Source organism: Henckelia pumila, chromosome 4 (assembly GCF_033568475.1).
Source record: "Henckelia pumila isolate YLH828 chromosome 4, ASM3356847v2, whole genome shotgun sequence".
Lineage (NCBI taxonomy): Eukaryota > Viridiplantae > Streptophyta > Magnoliopsida > Lamiales > Gesneriaceae > Henckelia > Henckelia pumila.
In genome coordinates, this window is record NC_133123.1 from 230311608 (window position 1) to 230324369 (window position 12762).

Below are 12762 nucleotides of genomic sequence, written 5' to 3' on the forward strand. Positions count from 1 at the left end.
CGAATCAATATTTATCGAATCGACTCGACTCGAAAAACTCGCGGCTCGATTAGACTAATACTTTCAATGCCAAATACTTTATTCAGCATGACAAAGATACATAATTTACTGTATGTGTTTATAAATATTACTCTAATTGAATATTAATTTTTAAAAATATTATGTATATATAAATCATTCTCATGAATTAAAATTTCACCATCAACATGCAATACATGTGTCACGACCGCTAGCGGGATTCTATTACTAGTTGACTAATTTTCAATTAATTAGTGAAACATGATTTAAAATTATCATTATATTCCAACTTAAATTTCAATAAAATCAAAATTATTAAGAGAATTAGTCATTTTATATAACTTTCTCTTTTTTAGCCATTAGATGTTTTAATATTTATCAAAATGATCATATTCACTTTATGTCATTTGATTTTTTATTTATTTATAAAAATATTACTAATTTTGTAAAATTAATATATCTATTGTGTTTTTTGTGATTAGTTGTTTAAGAAAACATTATAATATTTTTTTTTGTGTTTTTAAAAATTTACAATATATATTTTTTTTCATGAAAAAAAAAACCCGAATCGTACGGCCACACAACACATGCATGAAAATACCAGTATATTAATTCCCATCAAGTGGCATGGCTTTGTAGGGAGAGACATTTGGCATGCATGCGTATGTAAAGGTGGCTTAGGTTACCATTTAACATTTTTAAAATATTTTGAAGGTTAAGCACTATTTATAGAAAATTAAAAGGTAAATTAGTGCGCTAGTCGTTATAAATGAATTAAATAAAATATTTGAACATACATTCTATCACTTGTGTTTATTTAATTATAAAATATGATATGTTTGCAAAAAAATTAAACAAATCATCACTAGCTGAGAATGTGATTTTGTGATATTTTTCTTAACTACATATTCATTGGCCATTAGGGAAAACAAATGTAAATTTGGTCCATACTGCATTTTTAAATGCTTACAAGCTAGTAAATAACTCATCAAAGTATCAATGTCTATTTTGCATGCAATGTTTAAAATCTTTTAACAAAATTTGTTTCTAGCTAGATTCAATGATTAATACGATGTTGATCATATGGTGAGACAATATGCATAAATATCAAAGAATTATGCTTTATGTACATTAATTATAGTTACACATGCATTGTGTTAATTATAAAGTGAATTTGGAATTACAAAATTATCATAAATACACATTTAAAATATTTTTTCCTAAATAAAAGCACAAGAAAATTTTTATAACTTCAAATGCAATATTTGTTACAAATTTTATAATTCTCTCAAGGTACATATAGCATTTTTCATTCTCAAAATCAATCAGGAAACAATCAATCTGTGGCTAGATTGTGAAAGCAGAGAACTTTGTAATAACATGACCCCATATGCTCTCCAACTCCTTCCTTTGTTCTCAAACACGTACACTTTTTCAACTTTGTGTTCATCCAATCATCGGATTGCTGATTTGATTTCCTTCTCTATTTTTTCACTGTCAGCAGTGAATTTGGGAAGAAAGTTTCTTTTTCTTGACAGTAGTTCTGGTGTGGTATACAAAGTTTTCAAGAGAATTCTTCGCCTAGTCCTCCAACTTATGTCTCCGAGCTTCCTCCAGCATTCTCTTGATCTCATCCTTTGACAAGTTTCCCTTGACATTGCTGATTGTGATGCTGTTTTTGTTACCTGTGGTTTTATCTTCAGCAGATACGGTTAAGATACCATTAGGATCGACATCAAAGGACACGTTTATTTTCAGGATGCCTCTCGGAGCAAGAGGAATGCCACACAAAACAAATTTACCCAAAAGCATGTTGTCGCTTGCTCTAGGCCTTTCACCCTCGTACACTTTGATCGCCAACCTTGTTTGGTCGTCGTCGCAAGTGGTGAATCCGTCTTCTTTCTTAGTTGGAATCGTCGTGTTTCTAGGGACCACTACGCTCATTTCGTCGTCTCTAACGCAAACACCAAGAGAGAGGTGTGACATCCCACAACACCAATTCTTGAATCTCTTGATTACCTTGGCCGGTTAGAATCGCCCCTTGAATTGCTGCGCCACAGGCGACGGCCTCCTCGGGGTGAATGCTCTTGCACAACTCCTTGCCATTAAAGAAATCTCGAAGCATTTGTTGCACCTTTGGGATCCTAGTGGATCCGCCAACAAGCACCACATCGTCGATGCTGTTAGGAATCAATCCGAAATTTAATGATCAAGAATTCACCACGCATACGAACACACAAGAACAATAACACAATCCCAGAACAGATGAACCAACGCACACACAGATCAATCAACCCAACTTACGCAAAGGCAATAAACAACGCAAGTATTTACGTGGTTCGGTAAAGATTTGTCTACGTCCACGAGAGAGCAACACACACTTTTATTTATCACCAACAGAAACAACCAAACTCAAGAACAGAGCTTGTTACAGAGATGGACTCAGACAAAACTTATCAAGCTAGATACAGACACGATTCAAGCTATTGATACTTGAATCTTCCCGTCACAATCTACGCTTAGTTTTTCTCCTCCAAAATCTCTCCTTCTTCTCTCTCAATATATTCTGAAGAATTTTTTGATTTTTCTGTTATCTTTTCGTTGCGGCCAGCTTCCATCTGCTTATATAGAGAATTAAACCGACTTTTCATTTTGGGCTTTAGGTCAACAGTAACTTACAGCCCAATTATAAAGTCAACATGGTCCAGCCCGATAAGCCTTCATTCATCAGTCTGATCTGCCCTCGTATTTTGATCTGCTTCGATCTGCCTGCAAGCGTATAGCTTCACGGACACTTCATCTGACTTCTGACCAAGTCACAATACTCGAGCAATCTATCTGCATGAACTCATCCGAAGACTCGACTGACCATTACATCGATCTGATCCCAGTATTCGATCTGCACCATGAACTCATCTGATCACCGAGCTCATCTTATTTGTACTATTCGATCCGATCTCTTTTCTATATCCATTCAATCTGATAGAAGCATATTTCAACAAACTCCACCTTGATTCTTTCAAAAGGAATGCTGCTCTCCATCCTAGCCTCCTTGGCTAATTTCCAATCACCGCATTAACTAACTCCAAACATTTCTTGAACTTAGCATACGGCAGTGATTTCGTCATAGCATCTGCAGGGTTTTCTTTTGATGCTATCTTCACAAGGATCACATCTCTTTTTTCAATAACATCTTTGACGAAATGCATCTTCACATCTATGTGTTTCGATCGTTCATGATAGACTTGGTGTTTCGTCAAGTGTATTGCACTTTGGTTATCACAGTGCACCATAACTTGACCTTGTTTTACACCCAACTCCGCTATCATTCTTTTTAACCACAATCCTTCTTTTATGGCCTCAGTCACAGCTATGAATTCCGCCTCAGTGGTAGAAAGGGCAACCACTGACTGTAGATTTGACTTCCAGGTCATCGATGTGCCATATAAGGTGAACACATATCCAGTCAATGACTTTCTCGTGTCTAAGTTCCCAGCAAAATCTGAATCCACATATCCAACTACCGGATCAATCCCATGTTGCTGTTTTTCGAACTTCAATCCCAGCTCAGTTGTGTTTATGAGATATTGGAGAATCCACTTCAGAGCTTCCCAATGATATGTTCCAGGATTAGCCATAAATCTCGACACAACACTGATTGCATATGCCAGATCAGGCCTACTACACACCATTCCATAGATGAGACTCCCCACTCCACTAGCATATGGAATACCAGCCATCTTCATCTTGTCTTCCTCACTTTCAGGTGATTGACTCGCAAATAGCTTCAAATGCTGTCCCAGAGGGGTCAAGACAGATTTTGCATGATTCATGTTGTACCGCAGAACAAACTTCTTCAAGTAGTTCTTCTGACTCAGATGAATCTCCTGTCTTCTCCTGTTTCTCACTATGTCCATGCCCAGAATTCTCTTCGCTTCACCCAGATCTTTCATCTCAAACTCTGTGTTGAGCTGTTGTTTCAAGAATGATATCTCTGTCCTACTTTTACTTGCAATCAAAATATCATCAACGTAAATCAGTAGGTACAAGATAACCTGCTCTTCATTCTTCTTCATGTACACACATCTGTCATATTGGCTTATCACAAAACCAATACCAATCATGAACTCATCAAACCTCCTATTCCACTGCCTCGGACTCTGCTTCAGCCCATACAATGATTTTCTCAGTAAGCAGACTTTGTTCTGGGTTTTCTGATGTATGAAGCCCTTTGGTTGTTTCATGTAAATGGTTTCTTCCAGGTCACCGTGTAGAAACGCAGTTTTCACATCCATCTGCTCAAGCTCCAAGTTGAGCTGGCTCACAAGTGCTAACATAATCCGGATGGAACAATGTTTGACCACTGAAGAATAGACCTCATTAAAATCTATCCCTTCTACTTGACCAAAACCCTTTGCAACCAATCTCTCTTTATACTTGATCTGATCTGTACCAGGATTTCCTTCCTTCTGTTTATAGATCCACTTGCATCCCAAAGTCTTCTGATGCTTCGGTCTGTCTACTAGCTTCCAGGTTTGATTCTTCTCAAGAGAGTTAATCTCTTCATTCATAGCTTCAATCCACTTGTTTTTATGTTTACTCGCCATAGCTTCATCATATGTATTCGGCTCCGAATACTCCACCTCCTCAGCTACTGTAAGTGCATACCAAGCCAGATCAACTTCACCAAACCTCTTAGGAGCTCGAATCTCCCTTCTGGTTCTGTCCCTTGCAAGGTTATAAGTACTTAAGTCCTCTGTCGGATCACTCGCTGTCATATCATCATCTTGCATCTCATCTGGCCCTTCATCAGGCATAGAAGACTCCACCTCAATCGGTAGTTTATCACTGACACTGATCTGACTGTCCTTTCCATCTGTATTCATTTTATACCCAAGTTTGGATTCATCAAACTTCACATCCCTGGTGTTGAAGCACTTTGGACCTCTTGATTCCAAGTTCCAAACTTTATAACCCTTCACACCATCCGGATACCCAATGAATATACATCTGACTGCCCTTGCTTCCAACTTGTCTTGTTTCAGATGAGCATATGCAAGACATCCGAATATCCTCAAGTTTGAGTAGTCTGCAGGTGTTCCACTCCACTTCTCCATTGGTGTCTTGAAACCAATCGCACTAGATGGACACCTATTGACCAAATAACACGCAGTAGATAATGCTTCTCCCTAGAAGGACTTAGGTAGAGAAGCATTGATCAACATACATCTGACCCTTTCCAGAAGAGTTCTCTTCATTCTCTCTGCCAGGCCATTTTGTTGTGGCGTTCCTGCCACTGTTCTGTGTCTGGTAATGCCTTTCTTTTTACATAGCTTGACAAACTTATCTGATAAGTATTCCAGCCCATTATCTGTTCTCAGGTGTTTAACTCTTCGATCACTCTTATTCTCAACTGCCAGCAGCCATTCTCTGAACTTGTCATATGCTTCATCCTTAGTCTTTAAGATGAATATCCATACTCTCCTTGAGTAATCATCTATCAAAGACATGAAGTATCTGCCTCCTCCATGAGTTTCTGTCCGAGAAAGACCCCATAGATCTGAATGAATGTAGGCCAATGGTTGCTCAATTGTGTGACTTCCTTGACCAAACGATAATCTTTTTGATTTCCCAAGAGCACAACTGTCACATAACTCCAGTGATTCGATCTTATCTCTACCTAACAGACCCTGTTTAGACAGCTCATGTAATCCCTTCTCACTTACATGTCCAAGCCTCAGATGCCATAGCTTGGTTCTGTCCTGCTGTTCCTGAATACTTATTGTACTTCCAATAATCGTGTCACCTTGTAGTACATACAGGAGGTTCCTCTTGACAGCCTTCATAACAACCAGAGATCCTTTTGACACTGAGATACTTCCTGCTCCTGATTTGAATGAATATCCCTGAGCATCAAGCGTTCCCAGTGATATCAAGTTTCTCTTCAACTCGGGCACATATCTCACCTTTGTGAGTACTCTGTCGATCCCATCATGCATCCTTATTCTGATATTTCCAGAGCCCTTTATTCTACATGATTGATTATTCCCCAACAGTACCATGCCCTGATCTGCTTCCTCTAATTTTTCAAACCAAGATCTTATAGGACACATGTTAAGGGAGCATCCTGAATCCAATATACATTCGTGGTTCTGATCACCTTTAGAAACCACCAATACTTCTGCCGAGTCATATCCATCTGAAGCTATGGCCAGAGTACCATCTTCCTTGGGTTTTTCCTGCTGCTTCCCTTTCCTTTCCGGACAATCTCTTTGCAGATGTCCAACCTTCTGACAAGCATAGCATTTCATATTACCCAAATTTCTGAATAGGTATCTTCCTTGACTCTTCGATCTGGATTTTGGCCTGTATTTCCCACTGGATGTCCTCTTATCACTTCTGCCTCTCGCCGTAAGACCTTCTCCATGTGATTCAGTGTTAGTGTTTGACTTTCTCTGAAGTTCCTTGGATTGAATAGCAGACATAACTTCTTCCAAGATTATTGTCTGTTCTCTTCCATAAAGCAAAGCATCTCTAAAATTTTCTTATGCTTTTGGAAGAGCATTAAGAAGTATCAAAGCCCGATCTTCATCCTCAAGCTTTACTTCAATATTTTCCAAGTCATCCAATATCTTGGTGAATTCTTCGATCTGGTCTTCAAGTTGCTTCTCATCCTTAATCACAAAGGAGTACAACCTTTGTTTCATGTACAGACGGTTAGCCAGGGATTTCGTCATGTAGAGATTCTCAAGTTTAAGCCACACAGCCACTGCAGATTCTTCTCTGGCCACCTCCCGAAGAGGTCTATCTCCAAGACAAAGAATAATTGCACTGTGTGCTTTCTCGAGCAATTCATCCTTGTTATTTATCTCATCGGACATCTTCTCCTTCTTCTTAAGAGCTTCCACCAATCCTTGTTGTATCAGGATTGCACGCATCTTAATCCTCCAAAGTGAGAAATCGTTCTTGCCCGTGAACTTCTCAATATCAAACTTCATTGATCCCACGGACGGCGCCACTTGTTAGGAATCAATCCGAAATTTAATGATCAAGAATTCACCACGCATACGAACACACAAGAACAATAACACAATCCCAGAACAGATGAAACAACGCACACACAGATCAATCAACCCAACTTACGCAAAGGCAATAAACAACGCAAGTATTTACATGGTTCGGCAAAGATTTGCCTACGTCCATGGAAGAGAAACACACACTTTTATTTATCACCAACATAAACAACCAAACTCAAGAACAGAGCTTGTTACAGAGATGGACTCAGACAAAACTTATCAAGCTAGATACAGACACGATTCAAGATATTGATACTTGAATCTTCCCGTCACAATCTACGCTTAGTTTTTCTCCTCCGAAATCTCTCCTTCTTCTCTCTCAATATATTCTGAAGAATTTTTTGATTTTTCTGTTCTCTTTTCGTTGCGGCCAGCTTTCATCTGCTTATATAGAGAATTAAACCGACTTTTTATCTTGGGCTTTAGGTCAACAGTAACTTACAGCCCAATTATAAACTCAACATGGTCCAGCCCGATAAGCCTTCATTCATCAGTCTGATCTGCCCTCGTATTTTGATCTGCTTCGATCTGCCTGCAAGCGTATAGCTTCACGAACAATTCATCTGACTTCTGACCAAGTCACAATACTCGAGCAATCTATCTGCATGAACTCATCCGAAGACTCGTCTGACCATTACATCGATCTGATCCCAGTATTCGATCTGCACCATGAACTCATCTAATCACCGAGCTCATCTGATTTGTACTATTCGATCCGATCTCTTCTCTATATCCATTCAATCTGATAGAAGCATATTTCAACAGATGCTTTTCTTGTCCATCTCGGCATCCTCTAAACACATTTTGACATGGCTGATACACTTGTCGAATAAATCCATGTTGAGCTCCTCAAAATTTGCGCGGGTCAGTTTATACTCGAAATCAAGTTCATCGTGCAAACAATCGATTGCAATATTTGTATGCATTGTGGAAGATAGATTCCGCTTTGCCCTCTCACAAGCTGTCCTTAATCTTCTCAATGCTCGGGGGTTGCCTCTTATGTCCTTGTGCCTCCTCTTGAACTCCATGACACAAAACTTAACGACTCGATTGTCGAAGTCCTCTCCTCCAAGATGAGTGTCTCCTGCGACTGCCTTAACTTGGAAGATACTTTTCTCCATTGTGAGAAGAGACACATCGAAGGTACCACCACCAAGGTCGAAAACAAGTACATTCCTTTTGCCGATGTTGCTATAATATTTTCTGTCGAGACCATAAGCAATTGCTGCAGCTGTTGGTTCAACGATGATACGCAACACATCGAGCCCAGAGATGGTTCCAGCATCCTTGGTTGACTGTCTTTGTGAATCATTGAAATAGGCTGGCACGGTAATAACTGCGTTTTTCACTTGGAAACCGAGAAAAGCTTCTGCTATCTCCTTCATCTTAGTGAGTACCATTGAAGAAATTTGTTCAGCAACAAATTGTTTCTGTTGACCTCCGTAGGAAACCACAATCAGGGGTTTATCATCATCATCAGAAATGACCTTGAATGGCCAAAGCTTCACATCTTTTTGGACCAACGGGTCGCTGAATCTCCTACCGATCAATATTTTAGCATCTGCGAAGTAAATTATATATATAATGAAGCGCAAGAATATCCATATCCAGAAATAATAAAACTGGAAATAAACACATGCATGAGTAGCTTACCAAAGACAGTGTTGGTGGGATTCACGGCGGCTAGATCCTTGGCAGCATCGCCGATGAGACGTTCGGTTTCATTGAAAGCTACAAAATAAGGTGTGATGCGGTTACCTTCTTCATTGGGTATGATCTCAACACGATCATGGCGCCACACGGCTACGCACGAATAAGTGGTGCCCAAATCGATTCCAATGGCCGTTGCTTGGCTTTCTCCAGACATGGAAGTAATCTATTGCAATGCTGTGAATAATCACAACATAAATATTAATGGTGGGGAAACCGAAAGTGCAAAAGAGATAAGAAGAGTTGGGCAAAGGAATAGTCGTCAAAGGATGGGATCGAAGAGCTGTCTTGAAATATGAGTGGCAAATTTTTATTTTTATTTTTTGATTAAAAACACACACACACAATGCACACGGACGGAGCCCAATACACCTCAAAAGCCATGGTAACTCTTTAAGGGTATTGAAGCCGAATTCGGATATATTTAATTCGAACTCGAATATACTTAATTCGAGCCGAATTCGAGCCTTAAATTTTTACCATTATTCGACTCGATTCGATTCATTTGCATCCCTAGTCTAGAGTATCATAATAAAAAATATCATCTTCTCAACTCTAAAAAACATTTTATTTTCAATTAATAAAAAATTCATAATTTTTTTATTAAATATATATCTTATCTAAAATTGTCATAAATATCACATATAATTTTATCTTTATATATATTTTGAATTTTAAAATATTATATCACCGTAACATAAAAATTTATTGTTAAAAATAATTTTAAAGTTTTTAATTTTAATATAATCTATAAATTTATTACACAAAAATTATCTGAAATAAAAAAATTTAATATGTAAACACACATCACTTGCAAATAGGCACCTAGTATATTACAGAGATCATAAAAATTCTTATAAGATTATCTGACGGATTTATTTTGTGAGATAAATCTCTTACTGAATGTTTTTCATTAAAAAATATTACTCTTAATATAAAAAATATTATTTTTTATTTTATATATGAATCGGGTTAGAGATGTAAATTCGGATGGGCCGGGTTGGGGCTGACGAAAATATTTTTTAAAAATCTCTCAACCCCAACCCGAACACGGCTAACCCGATCAGTCCGAACCAACCCGATTTTATTTTTTTATTTTTTAACAAAATAATTAAATAAAAATGCCAAACACAAAATAATAATAGTAATATTTAATTTAATCACATAATAACAAAATCTAAGCTCATATATAATTTAAATTTGAAATTCTAGTTGTAAAAAATTTAATGTATATTTACTACAAAAAATAAAAATTTATTTTTAAAAATAAAAATTGTACAAAATAAACATTAAATGTCGAAAATCTATTATATCAATATACAATAAAAAAAATTCAAACATAAAACATAAAAAATGTAGAAAATCTTTCTTAATTTTGTATAAAAATAATATTAATAAAAAAATTCGAGTCATCTCGGATTGACCCCAACCTAGGCCTAACGTGATTAATATTTTCGGGTTAGCTTTCAGTCAACTCGATTCGACCCGAACCCAAAAGTCCCCAACTATAATCTGATATTTTTCGGGTCGACTCGTGTCGAGTTACAAATTGAGTGATTTTTGACACTTAAAATTCCGGTAAACTAAACCTTATCACAGAATATCTACCAAATGCTAAGATCGACGGGTTTAGATTAAGAAACTTTGATATCAATTATCAGAAGTTCATCCAAATTAATCTTTTATGGCACCAAAAATAGTCATCTTGTTCTAGATAATTTGTTGTAGATGATCATTGAGATTATATATTATCATGTTATCTCTACTATTCAAATATGTAAATGCACTATATAAATAGAGACCTCCAATGGTGAATAAAGTATTCCTATTCATTCTCTCATCTCCATATTATTTATAATTTTAACACGTTATCAGCACGAGTGCTCTTTGAGGTAAAACTAACAAATATTTTTCATTTTATTTTGTATGAATGCTATCGATGAAGCACAATATTTAAAATGATATTGATGCTCTTGAAATCGCAGAAATTTTTGTTTCTATGTTAATGCTCCTGAAGTAGCACAATATTCAGATTTGATATTGATACTCTCGAAGTTGTACAAGTTATAGGTTATGTGGATGTTCTTGAAGAACGCATTCATAAATTTTATTAATGCTCCTGAAGTAGCATTACTCCAATTTTATAATGATGTCCCTAAAGTGACGAATATTTAATCTTCGATCACTACAAAAAAATTTGCTATTTAGCCACGGTTTTTGAAACTATGGTTAAATCCACCGTGGTTAAATTTAGCAACGGTTTAAAACCGTGGCTAAATTTAACCATGGTTTTATGCAAAATCGTGGCTAATGTAGCCACGGTTTTATGCAAAACTGTGGTTAATATAGCCACGGTTTTTTTTTAAACCGTGGGTAAACTAGCCACGGTTTTAAGAAAAAATCGTGGCTAATTTAGCCACGGTTTTTAAAAAATCGTGGCTAAACTAGCCATGGATTAAAAAAAACCATGGCTAGTTTAGCCACGGTTTTATGCAAAACCGTGGTTACTTTAGCCACGGTGTTTTGAAAAACCGTGGCTAAACTAGCCACGGAGTAAAAAAAAATCGTGGCTAATTTATCCACGGTTTATAAAATTTCGTGGCTAAATTAGACACAGAATTTAAAAAAATGTGGCTAAATTAGCCATTAGCCACAGAAGATAAAAAAAAAAAATCAATAAAACTAATATCACAACAATACTAAAATTTATATAAATTATATCATATAACAAATATAAAATCCAAATACTAGCTAAAACAACATGAACATATTAATGTAATAACTCTTTCCAAAATAAAATAAAGAAACCCGTAAAAAGAATCTGAAGCTAGATCCGTGAAATAACACCACAAATGCTCAGAAAACACTTACAACTCGAGTAGGAGAAAATCGTAAACTTGTTGTCGCTGCTCAAGTAATTCTTGTTCAGAAGATATAATTCCACATGGAAAAAAAATCACAGCTAGTAAACAAAAAAAAAACGAAAAAAACAAACACTAAACAATAATCAAAACAACAACCATATTTAATGGAGTAATTCCAATTTCAAACAATAAAAATACTGTTAAGGAGACAAAACAATTGTTGACAAGCAATTAAAAGCCATAAAACATACAAGACGGAATTGAGGTCAGGAAAAGTTGACTAATAAGAATTCCAATATCTTCACAAGATTCCTCGATAAGAATTCCAGAGGCACGCTTATCTGACTTGATACACAATGGACAACAAATTTGCAAATAAATTACAGTACGAATTATTCAATCTCAAAATTCAATAAAGGAAGTACGAAATTTAGATGAATACCTGGTAATGTTGAAAAGTAACTCGATCTGGCAGATATCCTGTGTTACGCCCCGAGACCGAGACGTGCCACCGGCGTTGTTTCAAATTCACAAAAATTATTAAACAACCAGCCTCGTAGTACAGTATAAACCAAACCAGTCTATTATCATAAATAAACTCCAAATCATTGTCTTTACAACTCGATAAATCCAAAATAACAAAACAAATGCGGAAGCGTCTAAAAACTTAATAATAAAACATTAATGCTAAAAAAATCCCAAAAATAAACATAACGAAATTTAGTCTTATTGGTCATCTATCACCATCCCCAAAACATATCTTGCTCACGAACTTCTACATCATCATCTTCATAATCTGGGAGGGAAAAGTAAGGGGTGAGTGTTTTGGGAAACACTTAGCAAGTGGAGGTCGATCGATCATACCAAAATATATACATATATATATTTATTCCATTAACTCGTGAATTAATTCAAATCATAAACAATTTATATCATGTCTCATCATAGCATAGCATAAACAATATCATAGCATATTTGACATGACATAACATAATTTTTGACAAGACACTGAAATTCCCCTCATTATTCGTGGCTAACTGATCAGTCCCCTATATGTAATCCCTCTAAGGGGTGAGGTCATAGAACGGTTATTA

General features: G+C 36.4%; 1 pseudogene; it reads right to left on the reverse strand.

The window, feature by feature from the left end:
* Positions 1-1365: 1365 nt before the first annotated feature.
* On the reverse strand, positions 1366-8961 carry LOC140862879 (heat shock cognate 70 kDa protein-like; annotated as a pseudogene).
* Positions 8962-12762: the final 3801 nt, after the last annotated feature.